The sequence below is a fragment of the Chrysochloris asiatica genome, unplaced genomic scaffold (genome assembly GCF_000296735.1).
Source record: "Chrysochloris asiatica unplaced genomic scaffold, ChrAsi1.0 scaffold00139, whole genome shotgun sequence".
In the NCBI taxonomy this organism is placed as follows: Eukaryota; Metazoa; Chordata; class Mammalia; order Afrosoricida; family Chrysochloridae; genus Chrysochloris; species Chrysochloris asiatica.
Genome location: NW_006408657.1, coordinates 2617432 through 2639226, shown reverse-complemented (window position 1 = coordinate 2639226; position 21795 = coordinate 2617432). Strand labels below are relative to the sequence as shown.

General features: G+C 38.1%; 1 protein-coding gene across 2 annotated transcripts in view; it reads left to right on the top strand.

The window, feature by feature from the left end:
• LOC102838260 (dystrophin-like) overlaps nucleotides 1–21795 on the top strand; it is a 3237302-nt gene that overhangs the window by 1229846 nt on the left and 1985661 nt on the right. The window lies entirely within an intron of this gene.

Sequence of the window (21795 nt, the reverse complement as noted above, 5' to 3'; positions counted from 1 at the left end):
TCTCTCTCTCTCTCTTCTCTCTCTCTCTCTTTATATATATATATCTATATCTATATCTATATCTATATACACACACCCACACTGAAAGTCAACAGTTGAAACTGTGAGAAATAGCTTTTGGGGTGATCCATTTTCAGAATCAAGGATATCTTAGGGGGTAACAGGTTGGCCATGACAAAAGGGAACTACAAGAAGAGGATGAGTCTAGTTTGACCGACTAGACTCTTAATAAGAATATACCCATCAAGGAAATAGAGGAGGCTCAAGGGGAGGGGGTGGAACTAACTGTAATTGAGAATGTTCCCTGTAGGAACTAGTAGGGACAGTAAAGGGGAAATGGAGGTCGGGCTTTTTCAGAGTTAGGTTAATAAAACTCTTTGTCAAATGAGCATGCATGATGTCTGCCCTTGTCTATGGGGCAGGGTGCCCAAATTTCCAATATGTATAAAGAAAATGTCACTCTCACTAAAATGAGTACAGATTTTATTTCTTGAGCTCTTGTCTGTATAGACAACATTTCTCACAAATTCCACCAGCCACTCACTGGAGCCCTGATTACAGTGTTTTGATAAATGGTGGAATGTGAACACCAATGTTGGCAGTTGAAACCCAGGAGCAGAGAAGATAAGAGTCAGAAGCAGCTCATTGATGGTGGGTTTCGGTATCTATATTTAGGTTGTTGTTAAGTGCCATCTTCTGACTCATAGTGACCTGGTAGAAGCTTTCTGAACTTGTAGATTTTTATAATGAGGGCATTATGTAATGAAGAGAAATAATTATAAACATCCATTATTAATTGGACATAGAATGTATAAAGTTTGAATCTAGGAAAATTACAAATTGTAAAAAATGAAAAGGAATGCATAAAGATCAATAACCTAGACATGACTGAGCTGAAATGGACTGGTAGTGGCCATTTTGAATCTGGCAATCCTATGGTTTCCTAGGCTGGGAATGAGAAATGGAAGCAGAGTGGTGTCACACTCATCACCAAAAAGATTTCCAGATCTATCTAGAAGTATACTGCTGTCTGTGATGGGATAATGTCTATACCCCTAAAAAGGTGCCACTATTATTCACATTTACACACACATCACTAAAGCCAATGATGATGAAATTGAAGAATTCAACTAACTTCTTTAGCCTGATATTCATCATGAAAGAAAGATATATTGATAATAACTGATGATTGGAAAGCAAAGGTTGGAAATGAAGAGGATCAGTAGAAGTAAAATACGGCCTTGGAGATAGAAGTGATGCTGGAGATTCCATGACAAAAGTTTGCAAGATCACTGAACTGTTCATTGCAAATACACCCTTTTTAAACAATCTAAGAAGATGAGTGTACACATGGACCTCACCAGATGGAGTACACATAAATCAAATTGACTATATCTGTGGGAAGAGATGGTGAAAAAGTACCATATTATCAGCTAAAACAAAGCCAGGGGTCGAACGTGAAACAGTCCATAAATTATTCCTCTTATGCAGGTTCAGGCTGAAACTGAATAATTTAAAACAAGTCCTTGAGAGCCAATATTTTACTTTGAACACATCCAACCTTTGAACAGATTTGATACACTAGACAGTAATGACTGCAGACCAGAACAGTTGTGGGATGACATCAAGAACATCATATAGGAAGAAAGAAAAATGTCATTAAAAATGCAGGAAAGAATCAAAAGACCAAAATGGATGTCAGAAGAGACGCTAAAACTTTTTTTCCAGTATAGAAATGATAAAGAAATGAAAGAAATGAGGAAGGATAAAAGGTAAACAGAAAATGTCTTAAGGGCAACTCCAGAAGACAAAGTCAAGTATTATAATGACATGTGCAAAAACCTGGAGTTAGAAAATCAAAAGGGAAGAACACGGTCAACATTATTCAAGGTGAAAGAAATTTTTAAAAATAATAATTCAAGCTTCAACTTTCATCATTGAAGGATTCTATGAGCAAAATATTGAATGTTGCAGAAAGCATCAAACAAGATGGAAAGAATACAGTCACTGTCCCAAAATGAAATGGTTACTGTTCTACCTTTTACAGAAGTAGCATATGATCAAGAGCCAATGGTACTGAAGGAAGAAGTCCATGATACACTGAAGGCATTGGCAAAGAACAAGTCTCTGGGAATTGATGGAATACCAATTGAAATCTGTCATCATATTGATACAGCACTGGAAATTGGAAGCACACAGTCTTCTATGCCAAGACATTTGAAAGACAGCTACTTGGTCAACTGATTGGAAGAGATCCACATTTGTGCACATTCCTAAGAGAGATGACCCAACGGAATGTGGAATTCATTGGACAGTATCATTATTACACACGAATTTAAATTTTTGTTCAAGATAATTTAAAAATGGCTACAATAGTACATTGACAGGAAATGTCCAGATGTTCAAGCTGCAATCAGATGACTATGTGGAATGAGGGATATTATTGCTGATGTCAGATGGATATTGGCTGAAATTATAGAATACTAGAAAGAGTATTGCTTTTTGACTATCAAAGACTTTTGAATCTGTAAATCGTGATAAGGTATGGACAACATTGCAGAGACTTAGTATTCTGGAACACATTTTTGTGCTTGTGAGGAACCTGTACATAGAACAAGAGGCAGTTGCTCACACAGAACAAGGACACACTGAATGGTTTAAATCAGAAAAGGTGTGTACAAATATTGTACTCTCTGACAATACTTATTCAAACTGTATGCTGTGCATATAATATGAGAAGCTGGATTATATGAAGAACATGGCATCAGAAAGAATCATTAACAACCTCTGATATGCAGATAATACAGCTATGCTTGCTGAAAGCAGAGGACTTAAAATATTTATTCATGAAGATCAAGGACCACAACTTTCAATATGGGTTGTACGTCAATGTAAAGGAAATAAAAATTCTCACAACTGGACAAATAGATAGTATCATGATAAATGGACAAAGACTGAAGTTGTCGAAGACTTCATTTTGCTTGTATCCACTATCAACAGTCCAGGAAACAGCAGTCTGGAAATCAAAGATGTACTGCATTAGAAAATCTGTTGCAAAGTATTCAAGAGTAAAGATGTCAGTTTGAGAATTGAATAATTAAGGTGCTCCTGATGCATTCCATGGTATTTTCAATCAGCTAATGTGTGTGAAAGTTGGGCATTGAATAAGGAAAATCATAGAGAATTCGTGCATTAAAATTATGGTGTTGAAAAAGTAATATTAGAAGTACCATTGATTAATAGAAGAACAAACAATTCTTTATCGGAAGAAGTACAGTTGGAATGCGCCTTAAATGCCAGGATGGCGAGACTTCCTCTCTCATACTTCGGATATATTATCAGGAGGGACTAGACCCTGGTAAAGGATATCACATTTAGTAAAGTGGAGGGTTGGCATCAAAGACAGCAGCAATGAGCTCAAACTTAGCAATGTGTTTCATTCTGTTGTGCATTTTTGTTGTCAGATGCCTTCGAGTCAATTCTAACTCATAGCAACCCAGTATAGGGCTTCTGAGGAGCAGCTGGAAGATTTGAACCACCTTGTGGTTCGCAGTACAGTGCTTTTCATACAGTGCCAAACATATGCACTTATATACACCGAAGTTGCCTGTGTTTAATACACATAAACAAAATGCTTTCCTATATGGATTCTGGTGGTATATTGGGTACATTGTACTGTAAACCACAAGGTCAACAATTTGATTCTTCCAGCTACTCCTTGGAGAACGTTGAGGCACTTTGCTACAGCAAAGTTTCACTGTGGGTCCGAATTGACTCAGTGGCACATAACAAAAATAGGAGGCTATTATGTTCTTGTGTGCCATTGAATCAGTTCTGGCTCATAATGACCCTGCATAGTTTCTGATGCTGTAAATCTTTGGGGTGCAGAAAGTCTCATCTTTCAGCTGTGGAGCAGCCAATGGGTTCTAAGAGCAGACACTGACTCACTGTACCTTGCATGTTGTACAGAGCTACTATGTATATGTGTTGTTGTTGTTAAGTGCCGTCGAGTCGCTTCTGACCCATAGTGACCCTGTATAGGGTTTCCGAGGAGTGACAGTTGAGCTTGAACTGCCGACCTTGCAGTTCAATATGTTGTTGTTGTTGTTATGTGCCGTGGAGTCGATTCCGACTCATAGCGACCCTGTACAGGGTTTCCGAGGCTGTAAATCTTTATGGGAGCAGAAAGCCTCATCTTTCTCCCGTGGAGCAGCTGGTAGTTTCGAACTGCTGACCTTGCGGTTCACAACCTGACTCGTAACCACTACACTACCAGAGTTCAATATATATGTATATAAAAGTAATCCTGGTGTGGTGCTGCAGGATAATGCGCTGGACCACAAGATCAGTTTGAACTGCAGGTCAGTGGTTCAAACCAACTAACCACTCTTCATAAACCTTACACAGGGTCACTATTGGTCTGAACTGTCTAGATTGCACTTAACAATAAATATATATATATATATACACAGTGGTGTTGTTGTTAAGTACTATGGAGTCGGTTCCAACTTATAGTGATCTTGCACAGGGTTTCTGAGGCTGCAAATCTTTACGGGAGCAGAACGCCTCATCTTTCTCACGCAGAACTACTGGTAGTTTTGAACTGCTGACTCTGCGGTTGGCAGCCTGACTCATAACCACTATGCTACCATAGCTCTTTGTACATATGCTTATTTCAAGGCAGATTTGGTGTTATTTATGAAGTACATTTTATGAATAGAAAATTATTTAGAGACAACTAATTCTAAATTCATTTCAAAGATCCTGAGACATATTTTAATCACCTTGGGCAGTCATTGATTTTGCTAATATTTTTTAAATGTATCTGAATCATATAGTGATCTGTTTACAATCCTATTTCTGTATCTTAAAGCAACTTTGTTCAAGCAAGGAAGCCGAGATCCAGCATTTTAGGAATATAAATTCAAAAATTTCCTCTTATCATATGGTTACCTAGAAGCAATTTGCATTTAATCAATAATGTCAGCAACGACAGACTGAAAGTGCTAAAAAAAAATGTACAATATTCTATAAGTGGTTTTCTGATGCCTCATGAGTCACCTTTATCAACTTGAACTCTCATTTTCTGAAATAACAACATCATTCTTAATTGCCTACTAAAATAGGACATGAAATGATTTACCTAGACATTTCCTTCAGGCTAAATATAATGTATATGTATTAAAAATCCTTGAGAGAAACACATAGTAATGATGATGGATATGCAGTTTAGGCATGCATTAATTTTCTAACTTCTTCACCTGTCAGTTTATATAGGTTCTTTTGAACTTATGGGAGGCCCTTCTCATGAATTTGAATGGTATTAATTCATTTTCAGTCGTTCATTTAAATGGCTCAATATTACTTCTTGTTTTTTATTTTTTCACTTGATCTTTTAGTCCGTTTTTTTTTTTTTCCTCTTTTTTTGTGGTTAGCTAAGCAAACTATCCCATTATCAAAACCAGTTGGGTCGCTGCAGAAACACTGGATGACTAACTACACGGTTGGCTGTTCAAACCCACCAGCAGCTCTGGTGGAGAAAGATGAGGCTTTCTGTTCCTGTAAAGATTTACAGCCTCTGAACAGCAACACTAGGAGTTGGGATTGACTCAATGGATTTAACAATAACAAACTATTATCAGTTTCATTTCTATCTTTTCCAAATGACAACTTTTACACATAAAGAAACTTTTCTTCCAGATTGACCTTGTCCTTCATCCATATAATTAACAAAATGCAATTTATTTAAAAACTGAGTTTTAGAGGACCTGTCTATTCAAATATGTGGTTCCTGGACTGCCAATATTGGCACTTTCTAGATGCATAGACCCTCCGACCTGCTTAGCAAATATTTGTATTCTAACTGGAGCCACAGGTGACTATTATCATATAAAGTTTAAGAATCCATAGTCTTGGACATAGTCTTGGACTTTACCAGAATCTTAGACACTCTCTTTCTCGATATATTGTCATCATGGTTCAGAATTTTCAGTAAGTTAAAAGGAGCTAGGTACTCAACTTTTAAAACTGAGCACCTATTGATATAAATTCACAATTATAATAAGAAAATGCCTGGGCTGAACATAAGGTGCCATGGAGTCCCTAAGCCCAACTGATAATCAGTGGTTTCACTATGGGGGACAGGGAGGGGTGTGTGAGAACTGTACCAGGTGACATTGTCAAAATTACTGTCTATAAAATTTATATGCAGTGTATCAGAAGACATTGATTGTTTGCTATTAAAATAACCCTATAGTTAGTTATAACTACAAAGACATTTTATAAGTATCGCTTACATAGGCTGGAGTCCTGGTCTGGTGCTGTGGGTTAATGCACCAGACTGCAAAGCCCATTGAACTGCAAGGTCAGTGGTTCAAGCTCACCAGCCTCTTCTGAAACCCTATACAGGGTTGCTATGGGTTGGAATTGACTCGAAGGCCCTTAACAACACAGGCTAGTACTCTATGCTGATATACTTCTAGCTTACCAGTCACTCCTCGAAAACCCTTTGTAGGGTTGCTATGAGTCAGAACTGACTTGAGGGCACTTAATACCAGCAACAATATGTATAAGGTCAGCAGTTTAAATCCACTTCAGAAATCCTATACTGTGTTACTATGAGACGGAACCTATTTGACTGCACTGAACACTCTGGTAATTATCCAATTACAATGTAATTATCCAATTGGATAGTTGTAATTATCCAATTGCAATGATGCAATTGTTTGAACTGCAAGCTCAGCGGTTCAAGCTCACTAGCTGCTCCTCGGAAACCCTATACAGGGTTGTTATGGGTTGGAATCGACTTGTCTTCTCTGGATAGTCTCCTTTTTTTCTCATTCAGATATCATTTATTTGCTAACAACCCACAAATATGTGTCATCATTTAATGTCTCTTCACTAAAGCCTAGGCCAATTGTACACTTAGTTTTCATTGTTTTTAGATGTCTGATTTTCTGAAGTCGATCACCAGGCCTTACTTACTAATCAGTTGTAGTCTGGATGCTCTACCATAACCTGTCCTGCACTCACAGGTGGGTGGCACTTGAGCAGGAGGTGCATGAGCTGGGAATCTAACCTGGGTCTCCACTTTTAATTCACTGTCTGACTTAGACCTCAAAAGGAAACTACAATTCAATGAGGGGGGATTAAAAGTTCATGAAATAGTGTAATTAAGATATAATTTTTAAATTTTTGAAGCCCAGTTATGGCACTGTAGAATAAGCATGGATTGCTAACCACAAGGTCAGCAGTTTAAACCCATCAGGCATTCCCTAGAAACCTTATGCAGAGTCACTATTGAGTCGGAACCGACTCCATGGAACTTAATAACAACAATAAGTCCTATCAAGTCAGTATTAAACACACCAACGAATCAGTACTTAACACTGTTATCACAGCCCTTATTAAAGCTAATGTAATGGCAAACGTATATTTTAAATGGCATGACTTAGGAAGACTTTCTGGATATTCTGGACTCAGCAGCTGCTCCTTGGATCCATAGGATCGCTATGAGTCAGAAACAACTGGACGACACTTAACAAGAACAAAAATGTATTCCTTCAGAAGTTTTGCCATCACCTCTGCCAAATAACGTTTTCAAGCATAACTATGATCCTTTTACCCTCTGCTTATAATTATGTGAAAAAGAATTAAAAGCAGATGCTGATAGCTCCCAACTGACTTGGCATTTCAGTTAAACCCTGGATTTGCTTAGAGTGTACCTGGTGCTCGCATTTACTCATTCTGCGATGTTCTGATGAATATGAACACTTTCTCAGAATGCCAACTTCAGAGAAGGTCACTTAGTGATTAACATAGATCATTACATAGACAAGTCCCTTTAATAATTATTTCTTAACAAAACCAAAAGCCAAAACAACCTTCAAGTCATCCCAAATCACCAAATATTTCCCCATCCTTTTGAATATGACAGATATACTTCTTTGATAGTCATAGATATGATTCTTCTTGATTTCGAGCTAAGAATTCTAAAATATCCAATTATAGACTAAACCACATTTCCTGACAACATCAAATCAAAAGCAAAGCCCTGCTTCTTTGAACTCCCTTCATCACATAACACATTAAAAAATCTGATAATATGTATTGTCTCTCATCGTCTTAGGAGTCCTGGTGATACAATGTTTGAAGTGCTTGGCCACTAACCAAAGGTTTGAACCCACCAGATACTCCATGTGTGAAAGACAATGTCAATCTGTTTCTGTAACGACTGACGGCCTTTTAAACCCTACTGGCTCTGTAACTATAATCACTGGACTGCTAACAAAAAACTCAGCAGTTCAAGCCCACCAATCCCTGCCCTTTAGGAGAAAGATGAGGCTTTCTGCTCCCATAAAGATTTACAGCCACAGAAACTCTATACAGGGTTGTTGTGAGTTGGCATTGACTGGATGGTACTGGATTTGATTTAAACTTTAAAACCTACAGGGCAGTTCGAATGTGCCCGGCAGAATTACTAATAGTCAGAATTGCTTTGATGACTGTGAGACACTCCATGGTCAAAGAGTGCATGAACAAACTTTTTCATCTACAGGTGTTTTCCTATCGAGCTTTGGCTGGATTGCATAAACATATTCAGTATCACCATATCCCCTTCATGAACTCAGCCATAATTTGATTCCTGTTTACTTACCTAGCTTACATTCCAGCCAGAGGGGAATGTTTTAGAGTGTAGGTTTCTAAAAGCAGAGACTGTCATTTGATTTTAGATTTCTTTTATTTTGGTTTTGGTTAAGTGCATAACACTAGGCATATTAGATTGTATTAAAAAGTTATCTTTTTCAGGTTTGCATTCACATTTTCTTAAAGACAGGTGCTGTGACTAATATGAAGTATAGAATTACTTCTGAATAATTATTCAAGATAATAAGTTATTGTTTTGTATTGTTTTTCATTATAAGGTAAAACTTCACAATACATGTTATGTGAGTGGAAAATTAATTGCTTCTAAAATCAGGGTAGATTGGCAAAGTGGCAGCACCAATGGGCTCAAGTGTGGCAACAATTGTGAGGTTGGCCCAGGACTGGAAAGCGTTTCGTTCTGTTGTACATATGGTCGCTATGAGTCAGTATGATGGCACCTAATAACAACAAAATCATTGTCGAACCCTGGGGAATCTCAAACTTACTTTCAGATTAGAGAAAATGTCATCAAAGGTGAGAGACTTTTAATAGATGCTGATATCCTAGATAATGTGGGTTAATGCGCTGGACTGCAAAGTAGGTTTGAACCTTAAGGTTAGTGGATCAGGCTCATCAGCTGCTCCTTGGAAAGTCTATATAGGGTCTCTATGGGTTGGAACTGACTCGATGACACTTAACAACAGCAACAATAAAGAAGAGGGAGGGGTACCATTAAATGTGGTTAACTGAATTATTTAAGAAATAAGAATATTTTTCCTTTTTATATAATTAGGTTAAGCACATATTGTTTTTTTCTTTAATTTTTGATATATTATGTAATACTGTATTTTGGCTTACATTTGCAATAATACAGTGTAGAATTTAGAATTTCTGGATATTCTCTATGATTTTAACTGATCCAATCTTCTTTTTAAAACTAAAAATACAGTCCTTATGGAATTGCTTACGGATACTATTTTGATCCTATATAAAATTAGATAAGGTGTGTGCCAGGGTTTTATCCTTTCACCATGCTTATTCAATCTTTATTCTGAGCAAATAATCTAAAAAGCTGGATTATATGAGGAAAAACTTGGCATCAGGATTGAAGAAAGATTCATTAATAACCAACGATATGCCAATGATACAACCTTGCTTGATGAAAATGAAGAGGACTTAAAATACTTTCTGATGAAGATAAAAAACTACAGCCTTTGGTATGAGTCGCATCCTCAATCCTCAACAATGGACTATTAAATATAATCTATGTAAATGTAGAAAACATTGAAGTTGTCAAAGATTTTATTTTGCTCTGATCAACTATCAGCACTCATGGAAGAGGCAGTCAGAAAATCAAACAATATATTGCATTTTGCAAATCTGCTGCACAAAACCTCTTTAAAGTGCTGATGAGCAAAGATGTCAGTTTGAGGACTGAGGTGCGCCTGAACAAATCATGGTATTTTCAATAGCCTCATATCCATGTGAAAGATGGATATATAAGGAAGATCAAGGAGAATTGATGCATTTGAGCATCAATTGAGGAGAATGCTAAAAATGTACCATAGACTGACAAAAGAACAAACCAGTCTGTATTGGAAAAAGTACAGCCAGAATGCTCCATGGAAGCCAGAATGGCTAGATCTCATCTCTCATACTTGAGACATATTTTTAAGAGGGACCAGTCACTGGAGAAGAATATTATGTTTGGTAAAATGGAGGGTTAGAGAAAATGAGGAAGACGCCCAATGAGAGGAGTTCCCACAGTGGCAGCAGCAATGGCCTCAAATGTGGTTAAGATTATGAGGTTGGTGCAAGACCGGGAGTGTTTCGTTCTGTTGTGCATAGGATCGTTATGAATTGGAATTGGTTCAATGGCACCATTATTTTTATCAGAACTTGTGGTGGAGGGCAGGGCATGTGCCAAACTTCCAACGTATTCTCCATGTTCTAGAAAACTCTCTATTCCTTCTTTACTGACTTTGTAGCATCTATCCTCATGGGTTTGTCCTTTGACAGATACACAAGCGTGTTCCCAAAAGTTCATAGAGAAAATGCATTATCCTTTCATTCTATTTTTCCATCAATTCTTTAAAGCCCTCCTATGTACAGCTCCCAGTGTTTGTTATGCATATACATATTCAGAGAGTGGTTTACAATGGACTTGAAAAGGGAACTATACTATTGTGTAGATGAAATTCTGTTATTATCATCCTCATCTTGTGATGCATATTCAATGTATCAGGTACTGTTCTAAGTACTTGAGATAGAGTGGAGAATGTAACAGAAGAGTTTCTCTGACCTTGTTCAACTTACATTACAGTGAGAACAAAGGGGAATATTCAAGGCTATTATATAAAACATATGGAATGTTACTGATAAATTCCAAGGAGAAAATTAAAGGATTAAAGAGGACTAGGAAATGTATGTGTGTGTGTGTGCTTGTATGTGTGTGTGTATAGATACATTAAATACTTAGAGAAATTCTCATTGAGAAAGTGACATTTAAATAAAGGTCTAAAAACAATGAATAACTTAAGCATAACCAAGAAAGGCCACATCTGACAGGGAAGGCACAGCTCTGAGGCAGGAGAGTGCCTGGAGTTTTCAAGGGAATAACAAAGAAGCCAGTGTGACTAGAGCAGAATCAAAGAGAGGTTTAATAACAGAAGATGAGATCAGAGAGGTTAGGGATGGTAAGATTACACCAAGACATAGTAAGACTTGAGCTTTTACTCAAAGTTAAAAGAGAAGATATTAGATTGTTCAGCTGACTCCCATTATAAACGACTGTAGTGAGGACATATGATTAGGGAACAAGTGTAGAAATAGATCATTTAATTGAGTCTTTAGAAAATTGAACACCAACCAGAAGTATTGGGGTCTTTAAAGTACTGCGACATATAGCAGGCATAGTAATAACACAGCTATTGGGATAAACTTTGAAGGTAGATTCAACAGAATTTTCATAATGATTGCATGTACCATGTGTGAGAAAGAGGATTCGAGGATTCTTATACTTTTGCTTGAGCAAAAAGAAAAATAGATGGAGACCTAGAACACTCCAAATCTAGAAGAGCTGAAGATGCAGAGGAACCTCAGAGACACTTGAAATAACAGGAAAAGTCTATGTACATATAGTCCAGGAAGACAAATTGAGAGAGAAGTTCACAATGTTCAGCAACTCTCGAGATTAAATGAAGACAATAAGTGAGAAGTCTTGGAATTAACCATTGAATATTGTAACAAGGAGACCAATGTTGACATTGGTATCAGAGGACAAAGGTTCGCTTCAGATGAAGCAGTGAAAGTTTTGATAGAGTAAAGGTGTAGAAGTGAGGCATAGAATCCATGTGTTTATATATATATAAAGGAGCTCTGGTAATATATACAAATATGTGTGCGTGTGTTATTGTTGTTATTTTCAAATATGTCTGACTAGAAGCTCCTAGTTCAGCTTCTCCCATGTCCCCACCATAAATAAAATTTAAAAAATTAAAAGCAAAACAAACGAAAATTCATAGAATTAGCAAAAATGAAGTCTGAATAGATATGTGGTAGTAGAAAAGGGAGAGTATATTCCTAATTTGTATATAAATGATGTGACTCCAGAAGAACAACTGGAATTCTAAAGTACACTTTGTATATGTATGTATGTACATACATGCTTTTTTATTGTTAAGTGCTGTTGAGTCAGTTCTGACTCATAATGACCCTGTATAGGATTTTCAAGGAGCCACTGGTGGGTTTTAGCCACCAAGCTTGTAGTTCAAATAGACCTTACTGTCCTGTGTTAATCCTACAGTGCCATACCCATATACATACACAGACATACATATGTGGATAAGTAAAAAAGTATCTGCACTCCAGTTATATTGAAACACTTGTCCGCATCCACGACTAATGACATTGAGTGTGCATGTGCAATGATTCTGTCAAATAGATGAGTCTCAGTGGATTGTAATAACAACACAGTGGATTATAACAACAACAACTCTTTAAACACCAATCATTCAGTTTTTTTGTTTTTTTTTAAGTTCTTATTGTGAATTATGTGGTTTTTCATGGAAGAACATCAGTTTTACATTCATCCTATCGTATTTCGTTTCATTGCAATGATTACAATCCCCTCCATGCATCATTAAATAACCAAAGGATACACCCTACAGTCCCTCACCACCACCACCACCAGCCATCAGCACACAGTCCCTCTCTCTCCCTGAGACAAGTGTCCCCAGTCACTCTATCTGTCCACCTCGTCGTCTTGTCGCCATCCCTGGCATCACTGGCTCTCTGGGTAGAGTCCCACTCTCCGTTCTTCTCACTTGATGGTTCCAGGACCTCCACTCCTGGGATGCAAAATCAATCACTCCCCTCCTTTTGTAAAAAAAACATCTATGTCTACATTTCCGACCCTCACAGTGAGTCCTGATGGCAATTATTCACTATTGGAACACAAGAGTTTTATCCCTATCCATTTCCTTTAGCCAGCCCGGTCCCAACAGATTGTAAATCATTCAGTGGAGGTTCTGCCTACCCCTGCTCCATCTGGAAAGGCACCCTCTTGAAAGCTTGTAAGCCAGTCACTTCTTACCTTTATATCCCCCTCCCCCCCCCCATTTTGAGTAGCAAATATCTAAGTTGCCCATCCCTGTCAACCCTGAGGAAGTGGGAGTGATCCTTTCTGTAAAGATTGCTTCCCTTTTTGAGCTACTACAACCATATGTATAGGAAAAATACATCAAATTGTAGTGGGTTACTCCTTTTTTTTTTTTTTTTTTTTTTTTTCTTCTTTCTTCTAGCCGAGTTCTGATCATCCAGCCATCGAAGCCAGGTCTAGTGGGTACTATCTGCAAGTATGGATGTTCTTGTGCATCTCCCCTCACTTCATATTAGCTGGATGCTTCACTCTCCGCTCTAGTCCTTTGTGGCCACGTCACTGCCTCTGTGCCCAGGAGTTCCCAAGTCTTGCCTTAACTGCTAGCTATCTAGGGGTCCACCCGCGTTCACAGGAGTCTATTGAATGTGGTTGGACTTAGATCCCAACTTCATTGCCGTTTTCCCTTATTGGCGACCAACGTGGCCGTCAGCCAGACCACATTCCTGCTTGTGTATTCCCCTTGATTCTTAGACTTGGAAGGGAGTTTGCTCTGAGGGGACCGACCACTTGCCTTGATTGCTCCCGGGCAAACAGCTTACTTGTTCTTATAGTAATCAATCACACTGCCATTATTGTTTGTGAATTTTCATGCTGGTCTTTCTTCACGAAGTAACTTCTGCTCTTCTAGCTACTCCAGGCTGGTCTACTCATCCATTTCAGTGGAAATTTTTCAACTCAGAAAAGTCTGGATGGGATTCTGGTTTCCACCTATGGTCTTATGCTGTACAAAAGCACCACAGGAGGTTCCACTGTGCAATTTCTAGCCCCCTTTAAGGTATTCTGATCAGTTATAGGCTGAAGAAGGATTTGCAAGCTTTCATTTGTGATGTTTCTGGCTATTCCTCCCCCCTCCCAAGAGTGTATTTCACAATGGTAGGGAAGAGAAACCAAGATTCAAAAGAAAGCCAAGCATCTTAACATTATTCTCCTCCTTTAAGTTTTCAAACCATGCCTCAATCCCTGTATGCCGAAGCCCTGTTTTTCCAAGGTTGTGCATATATCATTTGCCTCTGTCCTACTTAGCCCATTCGAAACTGCCTCACTGTTCTTCCATCAGCCTTGTTCTTCCATTCCCCTCCCCCTTCTTGTGTATTACCTCCCCGCCCCCCAGCATCCAAGCTATCCTGTGTCTATTCCCTACCCTGTGCTCTATCTTCCCCTCCCTCCCTCCCCTCCTCTCATCCCATACATTCTGGTGATCAGCAATTATATATATATAGTTTTGGGTGTTATTTTTTTTTTAACCTTTTGGGTAGGTTCTTTTACTTAGACTTTTATAATAATGGTCCTATTCAACATTTCTCCTTATGTGACTGACTAATTTCACTCAGCATAATGTCCTCAAAGTTCATCCATGTTATGCAGTAGCTTGGAGCTTCCTTGTTCTTCAAGACAGCATAGTATTCCATTGTGTGTATGTACCACAGTTTGTTTATCCATTCTTCAGTTGATGGGCACTTTGGCTGCCTCCATCTTTTTGCTAATGTAAATAGTGCTGCTGTGAACATTGGTGTGCTTATATCTACTCGTGTTATGGCTCATATTTCTTGTGGCTAAATACAAGTAGAGGAAATGCTGGATCATAAGGTATTTCTATTTCCAACCTTCTGAGGAATTGTGATATTGCTTTCCAGAGTGGTTGGACCATTTTGCAATCCCACCAACAATGTAGGAGGGTCCCAGTCTCTCCACATCCTCACCAGCATTTATTGTTCTCTACTTATTTGATATCCTGGTGAGGCAGTGTGGGTTAATGCGCCAGACTGGAAAGCTGTTTGAACTGCATGATCGGCAGTTCAAGCTCACCAGCTATTCCTTGGAAAACCTATACAGGGTCATTATGGGTTGGAGTTGACTCGATGGCACTTAACAACAACAACAACTTATTTGAACTTTGCTATTATTGTTGGTGTGAGATGATATCTTATTGTTGTTTTGATTTGAATCTCTAATGGATAGTGAGCATGAACATTTTTCTTCATATGTTTGTTTGTTGGCTGCCTGGATCTCTTCCTTGTTGAAGTGTCTGTTCATTTCCTGTGTCCATTTTTTTATTGTGTTATTTGTCTCATTCTTGTAGAGGTGTTGTAGTTTCCTATATATTTTAGAAATGAGTCACTTATCTGATGTGTTGTTGCAAAAGATTTTTCCCCATTCTGTGGGTTCCCTTTTTACTCTTCTGGTGAAGTTTTTTTTGATGCACATAAGTTTTTAATTTTTAGTTTGTTCCAATCATCTATTATGCCTACTTTTGTTTTTGCAATTTTCAAAATGTTTGGTAGTCTGTGTATACCCTGAATTAGAGTCCTCACATTTGTCCCTATTTTTTCATTGATGACTTTCATAATTTTGTGGTTCACATTTAGGTCTTTAATCCATGCTGAGTTGGTTTTTGTACAGGGCATGAGGTAAAGGTCTTGTTTCAATCTTTTGCATATAGCTTTCCTGTTCTGCCAGCACCATCTGTTAAAGAGACTATCTCCTCCCCATGCAATGTACCTAGCACTGTTTTGAAAACCAGTTGGCTGTATGTAGATTGGTTAATTTCTGGATTCTTGATTCTGTTCCATGGATCAATGTATCTTTCATTGTACCAGTACCAGGCTGTTTTGACCACTGTAGCCACGGACTAAATTTTGAAATTGGGAAGTGAGAGGCCTCCGACCTTGTTCTTCTTCTTAAGCAGTGCTTTGCTTATCCTGGGTCTCTTTCTTTTCCATATAAAGTTTTTAATTGTGTTTTCCATCTCTTTGAAGAATGTTGTTGGAATCTGGATTGGGATTGCATTATATGTGTAAATAGCTTTGGGCAGTGCTGACATTTTTATGATGTTGAGTCATCCTATCCAAGAACATGGTATGTTCTTCCACTTCTGTAAGTCTCTTTTTATTTCTTGTAGTAGTGTTTCCTAATTGTCTTTTTATAAGTCCTTTTTTTCCTCTGGTTACATTTATTCCTAAATATTTCATCCTTTGGGCGGCTATTGTAAATGGTATTGCTTTCCTAATATCCTTTTCAGTGCAGTTGTTACTATAGAGGAATCTAACTGATTTTTGTATGTTGATCTTATACTCTGCACTTTTCTGAATCTTCCAATTATGTCTAGTAGTTTGTTATTTTCTTAGTCTTTGAGGTTTTCTGTGTATATATCATCTGCAAATAGAGAGAGCTTTATTTCCTATTTGTCAATTTGGATGCCTTTAATTTCCCTGTTTTGCCGTTAACTCTGGTTAAGACTTCCAAAACAATATTGAATAGGAGGGGTGACAAAGGGCATCCTTGTCTGGTTCCCTTTCACAGAGGGAAGGCTTTCAGTTTCACTCCATTGTGAGTGATGTATGCTGTTGATTTTTTTGTTTTTTGTTTTATAGTCATTATTATTATTATTATTATTATTTTTAGTATTTTAATGTGAATTATATAATAGTTTACATGGGAGAACATTAGTTTTACATTCATTCTATTGTATATCATATCATGGTTACAATCCCCTCCTTGCATCATCAACCAACCAAAGGGTATACCCTGCAGGCCTGCCCCCTAAACTACCCCCGCCCCCAGTCTTCAGCACACAGTCACTCTCCCTCTCTGGATCTAAAGTCCTCAGCTCCTCCATCGCTCCACGTAATTGTCTTTGCCTCCATCTCAGGCATCACTGCTTCTCTGGGTAGGGTCCTGCTCTAGGCTCTTTTCCATTGATGGTCCTAGGGACCTCCACTCCTAGAGTGGAAAGTTATTCCCTCCCTTCCTTGCTATAAAACATTTACCTTTACAATTCCAACCTTCACAATCAGTCCTGATAACAATTATTCACTATTGCATCACAAGAGACCCATTTGCATTTCATTTCATCAGCTCAGCCTAGGCAGATTGGATACTACTCACTGGAGATTCTGCCTTCCTCTAGGCCCCCTGGTTCTAGGTTCCCTCTTGAAAGCATGTAAGTCAGTCACTTCTTGCCTTTGTAGCCCCATCTCCCATTTTGGGTAGCCGATGTCCAAGTTGCCCATCCCTGTCTACTCTGTGTGTAGTAAGAATTTGTTCCTTCTTTTGTGCTGTAAGAATTTGTTCCCTCTTTTGAGCTACTGTTTCCATAGGTGTAGGTCAAGTTCATCAAATTATATCAGATTACTCTTTTTTTCCTCTTCTTTCTTCTGGTTGACCTCTGATCATCCAGTCATTGAAACCAGGTCAAGTGGGTATTATCTGCAAGTGTGCGTTTTCTTGTGCATATTCCCTCTATTTTTTATCAGCTGAATGCTTCACTCTCCATATTGTAGGGCTTAGCTCGTCACTTCATTGCTGTTTTTCCCTCACTTCCCCTTATCGGTGACGAGCTTGGTCACCAATCAGAGTGTGTATCCCCATTGAGTCTTAGTCTTGGAAGGAGGTTTGCACTGAGGGGACCCGACCACTTGCCTTGATGTTTCCTGGACAAGCAACCTGTTTGTTCTTGTAGTAACAATCTGTCTGCCTTTATTGTTTTGTATTTTTCCCGTAGGTCTTTCTGTCAAGAAGTATCTTCTATTCTTCTAGCCTTTCCAGGCTGGTCTGCTTGTCCTTTCAAGTGGAAATTTTCCATCTCTGGAGATCTGGATGTGGTTCAGGTTTCTACCTATAGTCTTATGTATTGCAGAGGCTCCGCAGGGAGCCTCCTTCACTGGGCTTGTTGTACCCCATTTTAGGTATTCCAATCAGTTATAGGCAGAAGATGGACTTACAAGCTTTATATTGTGTTGTTTCTGACTATTCCTTTCTCTCCCCCTCCAGTGTAGATCAGCACCTCTGCTTGGGCTGAGTACCTGTGCACCTGCTGTTGGTTTTGTATATATGTTCTTGATTATGTTCAGAAATTTTTCTTCAATTCCTAATTTATTGAGTTGTTTTTTTTTTTTTTTTTAAATCAGGAATGGAAGTTGGATTTTGTCAAATGCCTTTTGAGCATCAATCGATATGATCCTGTGGTTCATTTATTTTTTTCTTAATTATATGGTGGATTATGTTGATTGTTTTTCTGATGTTGAACCATCTTTGCATCCCTTTTCTGAAACCCACTTTGTCATGATATATTATTTTTTTGGTGAGCTCCTGGATTCTGTAAGGTAGGATTTTGTTGAGAATTTTTGTGTCTGTGTTCATGAAGGATATTGGTCTATAGTTTTCTTTCTTAGTCATGTCCTTTACTGGTTTTGGTATGAGGGTTATACTTGCTTCATAAAAAGAATTAGGAAGTTTTTCATCCTCTTCTGTATTCTGGAATAATTTGAGTAGAATTGGTGACAGTTCTTCCCTGAATGTTTGGTCGAACTCACCTGTGAAGCCATGTGGGCATGGACTTCAAAGTGAGATCTTTGCTCTTTAACTTGTTATTCTGTTGCAGCAGATTTGCCTAATGTAACATATCTTTTTTTATTTCTTTACTGCTGCTCCAATAGTGTTAATTATGGATTCAAGCAAATTTAAATCTTTGACAACTTTAATATTTTCTCTATTTATGACAATATTATTTATTAGTCCTATTGTGCGGATTTTTGTTTTCTTTATATTGAGGTGTAATTCATACAGAAGGCTGTAGTCTTTGATTTTCATCAGTAAGTAATTTCAAGTTCTCTTGGCTTCCATCAAGCAAGGTTGTATCATCTGCTTATCACAGGTTATTACTGAGTTTTCCACCAATCCTGATACCATGTTCTTCTTCATATAATCCAGATTCTTGTGATATTTGCTTAGCATACAGATTGAATAAGTATGGTTGGTACAAAGATACAACCCTGACACACACCTTACCTGATTTTTAAAAACTCAGTGTTGGCTTGTTCTGCTTGACAGTCTCTTGATGTGCACATGATCCTCATGAGTACAATTAAGTGTTCTAGAATACTTGTTCTTTTCAAGGTTATCCATAATTTGTTAGCGTGGCACTGTGGGTTAATGCACCCAACTGAAAAGTCATTTGAATCACAAGGTCAGCCTTTCAAGATCACCAGTTGCTCCTTGGAAACCCTATTACAGGGTTGCAATGGGTCAGAATTGACTCTGAGGCACTTAACAACAACAACACAGTTAAATGCCTTTATATAGTTCATAAAGCATAAGTAAACATTTTTCTGATACTCTCTCCTTTCAAACAAGATCCATCTTGTGTCAGCAATGGTATCTATGATTCCAGGTTTTCTTTTGAATCTAGCTTGGATTTCTGGCATGTCCCTTTCGATGTATTATTACAACTGTTTGTGAGTTATCTCCAGCCAAATTTTATTTGCATATCATATTAATGATATTCTTAGATGATTGCCACATTAGGTTTGGTCACCTATCTTTGGAATTTGGATCTCTTCCAACTGATTGGCCAGGTATGAGTCTTCCAAATGTCTTAGCATGAATGAGTGAGCTCCTCAAGTGCTCCATCAGTTAGTTGAAAGATATCAATTTGCATTCCATTAGTTTCTAGAGCCTTGTATTTCACCAATGCTTTCTGTGCAGCTTGATTTTTGCTGTTCATACCATTTGTTCTTGATCACATGGTACCTCTGGAAATGATTGAACATTGACCAATTTTGTTTAGGTATAGTGACTCTTTCTTCATCTTTTCGTTTCCAGTATCATTCAATATTTTGTTCATATAATCTTTGAGTATTTAAACCTGAAGACTTATTTTTTCTCTCTTTCAGCTAATACTTGACTTTGTCTTCTCAAAGCTGCCCTTTGAATTTTTCTATTCATACCTTTACTTTATAATTTCTTCCTGTTGCTTTACCTTCTCTATGGAGAAGTTCATGAAACTTAATAAAATAAATAAAAAGAAAGCCATGCTTCCTTATTGTGACTATTTCTTTTAAGGAGACTTTTGTTTTTTAATATGGGAATTTTATGGATTATTTCATAGGCATTATTTAAAAACTTTTCTTGTGAATTGGGTGTGAAGGTTTACAGAGCAGATCTGTTTGCTATTAAACAATTCATGAATATTCAGTTTCATGTCACTGATTACAATCTCCACACTTTTCATCACTGACTTACTTCCTCCCTGTGTTTTCTGTTTCCATTTATATTTTGTTTGCTAATTTTTCTGAACTTTGTCCTCTGGTAAATTGTGCTCTTTGGGTCTCAAATGGTTGATTATTCTTAGGTGTGCTTACCTCTCTAGTATATTTATCCTTTTACAGATTTGTCTATTGTTGGCAGAAAATTGAGCAATGGGTGTTAATTTCTTTCTATACCTGCACTGTGACCTAGGGACATAGCCTCTGGGGTTCCACCAGTCTCTATCTGAAAAGTAAGCCTGGTCTTTTTATAATTCTGAAATTTGTTCCACATTCCCCTCATGCTCTTCTCCCTTGCTGGTCCTAGGATTGGTTCTCTGTTCCTAGAGTGTAAGATTAACTAACACTCCCCTCCCCCATTTATGTTACAAAACTTCTACTTTACAGTTGTGACAATTGTAATTAGTCATGATAACATTAACTCACTGCTGAATCAAAATAATCAACCCTATCCCCATCTTCTTTTTACCAGACCGATCTAGACAAGATAAAAACTATTCAGTAGGGATTCTACATCCCCCCTCCCCCCCCACGACACACACACTTTGAAACTAAACTCCTTCTTTAAAACTGTAAGCCAGCCACTTTGTGCCTTTATAGTCTCCCCTACCCTCTGGTAAGGAGCTCTGGTAGCATAGTGATTATGAATCAGGCTGCAAACCGCAAGGTCAGCAGTTTTAAACTACCAGCTATTCCACAGGCGAAAGATGAGGCTTTCTGCTCCTGTAAAGATTTGCAGCCTTGGAATCCCTTTGCAGGGTCACTATGAATCTCAACAGTCTCCAAGGTACTTAAGAACAACAACAACAACCCTCATTTTAGGTAGGCAGTTGCCTGCCCCTATCAACCTTTGTTGCCTGCCCCTATCAACCCTGTGTATCGAGGGGATAGGCTAGCTCCTTGATGTGAAGACTCCTTCCCTCTCAGCTGGTATTTTGAGCTACTATGTCCATAAGTATAGGTCAAGTTCATCAAGTTGTAGCAATTTACACTTGCTTCCTTTCTCAAATTTCTTTATCTTCCTCTAATCGACATCTGATCATCAAGCTATCAAAACTAGGTCTGATGGGTACCATCTACAAGATTGGGCATTCTTGTGTGTCTTCACCCACTTCATATCAACAGGTCGCTTCACTCTTAGCTCTAGTACTCTATGAGTAGGTCAGTGTTCATGGGTTTAGGAGTTCCCAAGGCTCTCCAGACTTCAGACCAAGCAGCCCTTCCTCTTCTCTCTCTCATCTCAAAATCAATAGGAGTCTATGGAACGTGGTTGAACTTAGCCCAAATCTTCATTACTGACTTATCCCCACTTTCACGTGGTTGACAGCAAGCTTACCTGCCTGCTTGTGTGTCCTCTTTGAGTTTCCAGTCTTAGAGGGGGATTTATCCTGAAGGGATTTGATTATGATCGCTTGCCTTGATGGCTCACTGGTGAACTACTTGCTT